The 10,445-nt window shown below is 31.6% G+C and overlaps 1 long non-coding RNA gene across 1 annotated transcript; it reads left to right on the forward strand.

Annotated features, from left to right (window-relative positions):
* Positions 1-2,067: 2,067 nt before the first annotated feature.
* LOC124929013 lies at positions 2,068-2,771 on the forward strand. The gene is made up of 3 exons (XR_007098612.1): positions 2,068-2,233; positions 2,335-2,418; positions 2,526-2,771. It is a non-coding gene; the product is annotated as an uncharacterized LOC124929013 (long non-coding RNA).
* The last annotated feature ends 7,674 nt before the right edge of the window (positions 2,772-10,445 follow it).

Here is a 10,445-nt window from a genome sequence, read left to right on the forward strand (position 1 = left end):
TCAAATGACTATAAATAAGAAGAAATTGTGAAGAGGAAGAAAAAGAAGAAAAAGAGACGAAGAGTTATTGTACATAGATTTTGATACACTAGAAATTAGAGTTTTGTTTTAGATAATATAATATAACAATATGAAGGGGACCTATTATATGGGCTTTCAAAAGAGAGAAGAAAAAAATATATTGTTTTAAATTTTAATATTAAATTTTAATATTATATTATCAAGTTTGAAAAAGCTCCACAAGTCATCTAGTAAACATTATATGAGCTCGATTCGAATATTAAACGAGTCGGCTCGGCTCGGGCTCGGCTCGAACTTGATCAAAGTCAAGCTCTAGTCGAACTTTGACCGTGCGGCTCACCAGCTTGACTCATTTGTAGCCCTAGTTGTTGTACATATATTTTATAACTTATAAAATTTCAAATTTTTGAGTTTTTAATTTTTTTTATTTTTAAAATTCGAAATTAACATTGGACTATTTTTATTAATACGTTAAAACTATATTTTCAATATAAAAAATATTATTTATTATTTTGTGTTAAATATAAAATCTAGATAAATAATCAAAAAATTAATTCATTTTTAATTATTTTTTCAAGTATAAAAAATATTAGTCAAATATAAATTGTAGGCAATAATAAAAAATAATAATTTATTTTTATTTAAATATATTGCAAATTAAGTTTTAAATAAATAGTTATATATACCATATTAATTTTAAAAATGGTCTATATATAATATATAATTATATAAAAAACAGTCCATATATAATATAATTATATAAAAATAATTAATACAAATAAAATAATTAATATATATAAATATTTATTAAAAATTTATTAAAAATTTCTATATAGAAGAACCCTATTATGTTAATATAATTAAATTATTATTATTTTTTAAAAATGTATTAAATTATTAATGTTATTATATAGCTTTCATTTATTAGTTAGAGGGTGAAATGAAAGAAGGAATATAAAAAGTCTGATATGTTTTCTTATTCAAATCGACCCACGGTGATCTAAATGGGTCGTACCTATTTACTCTCATGCTAAGATCAAAATTAACCATATGTCTCGACTTGACAATTCAACCAATTTAAATTTTAAGCATTATTATTATTATTATATATATATATATAGATAAATAATAAAATTTCGAATTTTTGAGTTTTTTTCTATAAAATTCACAAATAACATTAGACTCGTTTATAATAAAAAATGTGACATCAAAAGATGAACTAAGTAGTTAATCATTTAACTATGAACAGAATTTGTCTCTTAACGGGCTCGAGGAATTTAGGGTTAATATCTACTTTTTTATTAACGCTAGGTTAGAAGAGATGATCATTAAACCTTTTTTTTATTAATAAGCTAAAATTATATTTTTAATATAAAAAATATTATTATTTTGTGTTAATATAAAATGTATATAAATAATAAAAATTATTAATTTATTTTTAATTATTCTTTCGGTATAAAAGATATTAGTTACTTATCAAATATAACTTGTAAACAAATAATAAATAATAAATAATAATAATTTATTTTTATTTAAATATATGACAAATTAAGTTTTAAATAGATAGTTATATATATATAATTTTAAAAAATAGTCCATATATAATATAATTTTATAAAAAAATGTTATATATATATGAATAATTAATACAAATCAAATTATTAATATATATAAATATTTATTAAATTTTTTTATATAAGAACACTTATTATATTAATATAATTAAATTAATTTTTATTTTTAAAATTTATTGAATTTTTATTGTTATTATATATTTTATTTATTAATTTATTAGTTAGAGAGAGAAATGAAAGAAGAAATATAAAAAATATTATCTGTTTTCTTATTTTTAATATTTATTATAAAGATTGTATTTTTTTTTTATTTTCTGATTTATTATAAGATTGTGATTAATATTGACTAAATATAAGTAAATGATACAATTGTAAATTTTAAAACATGCAGGATAAAATCATATTTTATACCTATTGATTCAGTTATAAAATGACACAGGCCCAAAGGAAACATTCACATTGATTTGCCCTAATTATCTATTTCCTCCCTCCGCCGCCGAATAATTTCCTCCCTTTCCGCCTTCTTCAATATTTTTCAATCTATCAAAGTTTTCAATGAATCAGATTGCCATTGAAGTCATGACAAGATTCATATACCATGTCTAGGATGGTTTATATAGAACTGCGGGCACAAGATAGTTCGTTCTCTATCCTTGTCTTTTTTTGCATAATTTTCTTCGAAATATTGCTACAACTCTTTAAAAATTGAAGTAGTAGATAATGGGTTTCATAATTGCAGGGTTTTTCCTGATTGAGGATAATTCTTGTGAAGTCGAAAGGGGAGGTATGTCAGGCCGGCTGCCGGAATTTGGAGAATGAATCAGTAAGTATCTAATTTAATTAATTTGATTCTAGGGTTTTTCCTGAATCCGTCAATGCACTTCTTTATCTTCCTATAGACCTCTTTCTGACTTCGTAAACTTCCTTCAGATTTTGATGCAGGATCTCCTCTATTACCAACCTTCAGTCATGTCCCGCACTTCCATTTCTTTCTCTATTATATGCAGTTTTCGTGTATAGGATTTCATATATATCTCTATTCTGTTGTGTAGTTTTCTTGGTTGGTGTATATATAGTATTAATGAATGTTATTGTAACTTTCACAGAAATAAAATAAAATTAGTTGAATTGTGTTCTTCAATGTATTTTTCATGATTTGAATGCTATGTCATGACATTCTTCATATAACTATTCCTTGGTGTATAGTTGAATAAATTGTTTACCAAAAAGTATGTTTTCTTAATTCATCCAAGATTAAATTGTTCAACATATTTGTTATTACTAAAATACTTGAATTCATGATAGGTCCAAAATAATTTAGTTGGGTCTTATAATGACTTTGGCCAAATATATTTATTTATACTAAATATATAAAAATTATAATGATTTCAAACAACATAACAAAATTCAAATTAACACCACAAAACATGTATTCAGAAATTGTGCAACCTAACTAGTAATAATAATAATAATAATATTTTTTATAAAAATAACAAAATCAAAATCATATTCTTTTTAATTACAAAACATTAACCTCTAAATCATAGTCAGTTTAATAAAATTACAATCCAAGTTAGCTTCGTCATTTAAAATAAAATTTAAAATGGATCATCTTATTACAAATTAAACATTCTCAATCATTACAAAATAATCAAGTTACATCTATTCTATAACTTGAGAAAACTAGTTCAAAATCTTCCAATAGATTATAAGTTACAACTCTAAAGAGTCTAAAATTGAAAAATCCATGGTCTAAAAGATTAACCATTTTTCTTATTTATGTAATTGTAAGGCTTGAGGATGCAGTCATGTTCGTTCTATCTATCCACTTTAAAATTCATATTATAATTTTCCCATCACTTAAATCATAGATGCATTCTTATTTGTTATAATTCTATAGTATAGACATAATAATCGGATAACCACTAGTTTGGTATATTTTAAAATAATTAGAAGTTGAAAACAATTTTGAATATAAGAAAATCCTGATTTACATCAGTTTAGAATTTGAAGAATTTAAGATTCTAATCTATTTAAAAGAATAAATATATAATATAAAAGATTTCAGAAAATACTAGCTTCCAAATATTTTTGAACTACTTAATTCTAAATATTTGTAACTTGAAATTTATCATCAAAACATGACAAATTAATTCAGAGAATCTGTCCTCTACTTTGAAAATAATTTAATTCCAAATTTGTTTAAATTTGTTTGGATAGCATACATATTTTAGTAAGAGGCATATTAAGTTTGATACATACTCACTACATTTAAATATCTCACTTTATAATTTTCTCGGACTTGATCTCCTATTTATTAGAAACAATCGATAAGGTTACAGATTTCAAACATGACAAGCCTCTTGGGAGACTTGTATATATCGATATGCGTCCTAATGTTGATCTACAATTGTTCTCAAACTCGAAGTTGTTCATACCAGTCTCTTTAGTAGAAAATAGCCCCTCACTAGCTTTGTTCTGACTTAAGGTTAGCTCTTCACACCAGTTAAAGGTACATGGAACATTAACTTTTGCCCGACTATGATTAACTTTCAACACAAGATAAATGTGCAAGACGTCTAGATTTTGTCCGACAAAGGTTATATATTTAGACAAGCTAAAGGTAGATGATGATTTTAGTGCACGTCCTAATCAGGGTTAGCTTTTGATAAAAGCTAAAGGTAAGTGAGTGATTTAGCGTTTCCCCCAGAAGGGTTAGCTTTTGACATATGATAGAGGTAAATGGATGATTTAACGTTTGTCACGACAAATGTTAACTTTTAAAACAAGATAAAGGTAGATAAGTGGTTTAGTTTTTTATCCGGAAAAGGTTATCTCCACATGAGCTCAAGATTATCATATTAAGATCCACTCATTTAGAAATCTCAATATATTAAATTGATTATATATTATATTGAGATCCATTAATTGATTATATATTATTTACTGTGATTTCCAATATATTACATTTATTACACCCCGCAATCGAAGCAGGTGGGCGATGTATGCAAAATTCTACAAAAAGAACTCTTGAAAGCCCCTTCGTGAAGATATTCGCAAGTTGAAAGCGAGATGAGATATGAAAAACTCGAACCTGACCGCGAGAGACCTTCTCACGAGCAAAGTGAATGTCCATCTCAATGTGCTTAGTCCGTTGTTGCTGAACGGGATTACTAGAGAGGTAGATCGTACTCATATTGTCATAGTAAATAAGAGTAGCAGTGAGAACCGGGAAATGAAGTTCTAGGAGTAAATTTCGTAGTCAACAAGTTTCTGAAACCACATTCGCAACCGCTCGGTACTCAGCACTAGAACAAGACAAAGTGGTTTGGCGCATAGCCGACCAAGAGATTAGATTATCTCCTAAGAAAACATAGTAGCCAGATGTCGACGACGTGTATCCAGGAACCCCACCCAGTCAGCATCAGTGTAAGCCAAGAGGGATGTAATAGAGGATGGAGACAAATGAACCGAATAATTCTCTTTAGAGTCGCCATGTATACCTCTCGGAGATCATGCATAAAGAGAAAACCTGCTGCACCGCATACGTGATATTAGGACGAGAAAATGTCAAATATTGTAGAGCAACAGCTTGCTGCGGTACAAAGAAAAATCTGACATAAGAGAAGAGACTGAAGCCCCAAGTTTTGGTGTGGTATCAACCAATGTAGTTGATGGCTTACAAGATGACATACTTGCACGGACTATAATCTCAGACGCATACTTTTGTTGAGAGAGGAACATACCATTTGCATGAGACCTTACTGAAATGCCCAAAAAATAATGTTAGGGATGCAAATCTTTCGTAAAAAATTCTGCACTCAAGCTAGAGATGAAGAATCGGCGGAGAGAGTCAGATGATGCCGTCAATATTATATCATCAACATACAATAACAAGTATGACATGTGCTCACCTTGAAGAAACACAAACAATGAGTGAAATGAAACAGTTTGAGAAAAACCAAGTGTGGACACAAAATCCGTAAAGCGTTTGTTCCAAACTCGAGGAGCATGTTTCAACCCATACAATGATTTCTTCAAACGACAAACATGATGAGGAAATGAGGAATCTCTTAACCCAACATGTTGATGCATGTATACAACATCATTAAGAGTGCCATGGAAAAAAGCATTCTTTACATCAAGTTGGTGAATTGACCATTTCTTCGATAGGGCAAGACCGAGGACCAACCGAATAGTGGTCGGTTTGACAATAGGACTGAAAGTCTCTCCACAATCAACGCCAACTTGTTGAGTTTTTCCATCACCTACAAGACGGGCTTTATGCCTCTCAAAAGAACCATCAGCACGATCTTTATGAGTAAAGACCCATAAAGAACAAATAATATTAACATCACTTGGACAGGGAACCAATTCCCATGTCTTATTAGCAATTAAAATATTAAACTCTTCCTGCAAGGCTAACTTCCAGTTCGGATCCTGTAAGGCACCTATAGGGTTACGAGGAAAATGAGATTTAGACTCAGTAGAAAAAAGGTTAAGAATATGTTTGGGCTGAAACACCCCCCGCTGACTTCGAGTGATCGATCAAAGAGAAGAGGGATGATGAGTTGGAGTTGAAGTTGGAGTTGGAGTTGGAGTTGGAGTTGGAGGGGGAGTAGGTATAGGTGTAGGTGTAGGTGTAGGTGTAGGTGGAGGGGGAGATGGAGGAGGTGGAGATGAAAATTTAGACTGATGATGAATTATATATGGTGATGGAGGATCATCGAGAAAATCATACGAGAGTGGAGGTTACTCAATTTTAACAAAAGGAAAATGAGACTCATCAAAGATGACGTGACGACAAATAATGATTTTATCAGTTGATATGTTAAAACACTTATAGCCTCGATGATTCGATGGGTTTCCAAGAAAGACACATGGGGTAGAACGTGGAAGAAGATTATGAATCGTTGTGGATGGAAATAAAGGGTAACACAAACACCCAAACACGCGTAAATGGTCATATATTGGATCTTTACGGTATAAACGTTGTAACAGAGTAACGTATGTCATGTGTTTACGCGGAAGAATATTTAGGAGGTACGTGACCATTTCGAGAGCATGGTGCCAAAATGAGGTCGGTATCTTGGCATGAGTGAGTAAAGTACGAATCATATTATTGATAGTACGAAACTGTCTCTCGGCTTTGCCGTTCTGAGACAAAGTGTGAGGACATGAAAAGCGAAAATTCATCTCATGCGTGGACGTAAATTCCCTAAACGAATGATTATCAAATTCTCTCTCATTATCACATTGAAAAGATTTTATATCTCTTTTAAATTGGGTTTTAACGAGTGTCCGAAATTGCAAGAAAGCACTAAACACTTGGGATTTATGAGATAAAGGAAAAGTCCACAAAAAAGACGAAAAATGATCAAGAAACAAAACATAATATTTATGGCCCATATAACTTAACATAGGAGACGTCCATACATCACTATGAATAATGTCAAACGGTAATAAAGAAGTTGAAGTAGAAGCTTTAAACGGTAAACGAACATGTTTTTCTGTTAGGATCGGGATCGCCGATAAGGGACCAGGGGTCCAGCTAAAGGTGACCGCTTACAACAACACACAACACACACTAATTGGAACTAATCCGATTAAGGACTAGAACCGCTCTTAACACTACACAGACTGTCATAGACTCTTAAACCGAGTTCAAGTGCGAAAATGTCTGTTTCAATCTAAAGCAACGTACGCGATTAGGTTTGGAAGGTATTAGGAGAAATCAGTTAAGGTGGAGAGTAAGCCGGTTCGGTTTGAGTGAATAGTGTTTCGGTTCGGTTAGAGTAGGTAAGCCGGAAATGAAAAATGGAAGAACACAAAATACAGATTTTTATGGATGTTCGGAGTTGAATCTCCTATGTCATCCCTTCTTCTCAAACAGTGAGAAGAATATTCACTAACTGTAATATTTCAACAAAACACTCCGATCAAGTCTTATTTACTGCTCGTCGGTTACACCACTCACACAATAATGTAATACTTTTACACAAGATAAAATACACAGATTTCTTTCACAATTGTTTCACTTTGAATCAGAAAAACTATATGAACTCCGGATGTTTTTCAGGCTTGATTATATGAAGAACTGAGTTGTTTTTAGCTCGCGCGCATTGTTTTTCTTTACTACTCTTGGCTTCCTTTATATAGAGAATATGACAACGGTCATATTTCTCTTTCATCTGTTGATTGGTCAGCCGAACCGGCTAGAGTAGGTAGCATTGCTTTTTGTACATGTGGCAGCCATGCACGAAGGTAGCCGCATGTTTCAGGAGATTTCTTATGATCCTGGACAATTAATCATCATTGCTTTTGTTGCATGCTTCTGATTTGGATCACGGATCCTTCTTATGTTCATTTCCAAGATATTCATTACGTCATATTTCACAGATTTTATCAATTTGAATACTTTCTCGTTGGCCTTAAGATCTTCGATATATTAAGCCGGCCAGAAAGGATACTTCATGCGGTTTTCATCTCAGCCGATCCGGTTGGGGAAGTTAAACCGATTTTCTTGATTGTCTGGATTCTTTGATACAGAGTGTCTCAACTGGTCCGGTGCGGTACCTGCAAAAGGAATTTTGAGACTGGTTAAGTTCTTTGTCCGGTTAAAATTAACTTACTTAATTTTTCTAACAATTTTTCCCTTTTTGATTATTTAGAATAAATATTCAAAACTTGTAAGTGTTGGCCGGTTAAAAAAGTTTTAAGAAGTGTTTGGACGGTTTAAAATTAACTTACTTAATTTTTCTAACAATTTCTCCCTTTTTGATTATTTAGAATAAATATTCAAAACTTGTAAGTGTTGGCCGATTTGAAAATTGACTTGTGTTTTTAAAAGGTGTTTGACCGATGTTTAGGAAATTTTGTTTTTAAGAAGATTTTTCATCAATTTCTCCCTTTTTGATACTTTAAGCCAAAAAGTATCAAAACCAGCACATTGGCCAAACCGTGGGAAACAGAACTTGTAATATATTATTTAAAGACCGAAACTTAAAAATATTATATATATAAGTAGTAATAAGAAAGCTTAAAAATATAGAATAGTTTGTAAGTTCAAGGATTCGATTTTCCCCCCTTGTTCTTTTGCCTTAGCCTTTGCCGTCTCCTTCTCTTTCCCTTCTATATGCGTCCATACACCAGCCAGATATGAGACCCGGTCTAGAGGAAGGGAAGCGGTTAAAGTTGAAGAAACCGCCTTCTGATCTGGGTGGTTGACGTGTATGTTCGGTTGATGGTCTCTGACTGGTTGAAGGAACAGGTGATGTTGGTACAGCTTTTCGTTTCCTTGGGTTCAAAGGAATATCATCTTCTTCCTCTCCATCGTCGAATGGAGCAATAGGATTTTCAACTAGTTGAGGACCACTCTGTTCCACCTGAGATAGTAGTTCAGTTATCTCTTTTCTCTTTCGTTTATTTGATGAGTCCTTGTTATCATGCCGCTTGGCCGCTCAACTTGAACCATTTCGGCTTCTTTCTGTTTGGCCTTTTCTTCCTCTTGGAGTTGCTGCGCAACACGGAAATCATCTTCCTCATGTTCTTTTCTTAGTCGTTCTTGTTCTTCTTCATCGATTTGGAGTTTAAGGGCTGTTTCTGCATCGGTTCGGATCTGCTCGTGGGTAGTTACCGTTTTGAGTCTTGTAAGTTCCTCAATCTGAACCGCCATGACTTGCATCATTTCTAGCAGTGGAGCGGTTGACGACTCAACTGTCGATTTAACCGTCTCAATTAGGTTTGAATTGATTGTGGTGATCCTCTCTTCCGCGGCGACCTGATACTAGGGATGGCAATGAGGCGGTTCGGTTCGGTGAATGACAATACCATCCCCGCCCCGAATTTACCCACCCCGCCCCGATCCCCGCCCCGATTTCCAACTTGGTTTTTAAATATAAACCATCCCCGCCCCGATCGGGTACGGGGTTTCCCCGCGGTGCACCGAAACCGAATAACAATTTAAATTTAAAATATAAATAATAAAATAAAATAAAATAATTCATATATTTAGAGTTATAAAATATCAAAATATTAAATACCAAACAAAAATAACATTCAATAATAATAATTTTAAAGTATTAAATACCAAAACAAATAAACTTCCAATAATAATAATGTTTCAAAATATAACAAAAACTCTAATTGGACTAAATCTCCATTCTTCATCTTCATTCTTCAATGGTTAGGATCACATTCTGTATTAATAAAAAAAATATATTAATAAATAAAATGAAGTATTATTATATATATTACATATTTAATAAAAAAAAATCTAACCTTCTTCTTCTCATTTTCATCATCTCTTACTACATTCAAAAACGACCTAGTAGGCTAGTACCATGTTCAATTGGCACTAATAACATTAGATTCTACATTCATAAAAAAGAATATTAATAAATAACAAGACAAGACAATTTTATTGATTAATAACATCATAAAAATTCATACCTCTTTCTTCATCCTCCACTTTAACATCTTCATCATCAACATCTAATAAAAATGAAGAATAATATATTAAATTTATTAATAGGATAAAGAGTTTAAAAACAAATCAATAAAATATTCAAATTACCTATATTTTCAAACTCGCATAACCAATTGCGAGTACACATTAGAGCTTCAAGTATATTTGGAGTTAATCTACTCCTGTGAGAACTTAACACCCTTCCAGAAGCACTAAAAGCAGATTCAGACGCTACAGTGGATACTGGAATTGCTAAAATATCTTTAGCAATAATTTGAAGAAGTGGATACTTGCAAGCATTCATCTTCCACCATATCAATATATCAAAATCTTCACCACAATCTATAGTATCTTCTTCCAAATAAGCATCCAACTCACTATTC

The sequence above is a fragment of the Impatiens glandulifera genome, chromosome 3 (assembly GCF_907164915.1).
Source record: "Impatiens glandulifera chromosome 3, dImpGla2.1, whole genome shotgun sequence".
In the NCBI taxonomy this organism is placed as follows: Eukaryota; Viridiplantae; Streptophyta; class Magnoliopsida; order Ericales; family Balsaminaceae; genus Impatiens; species Impatiens glandulifera.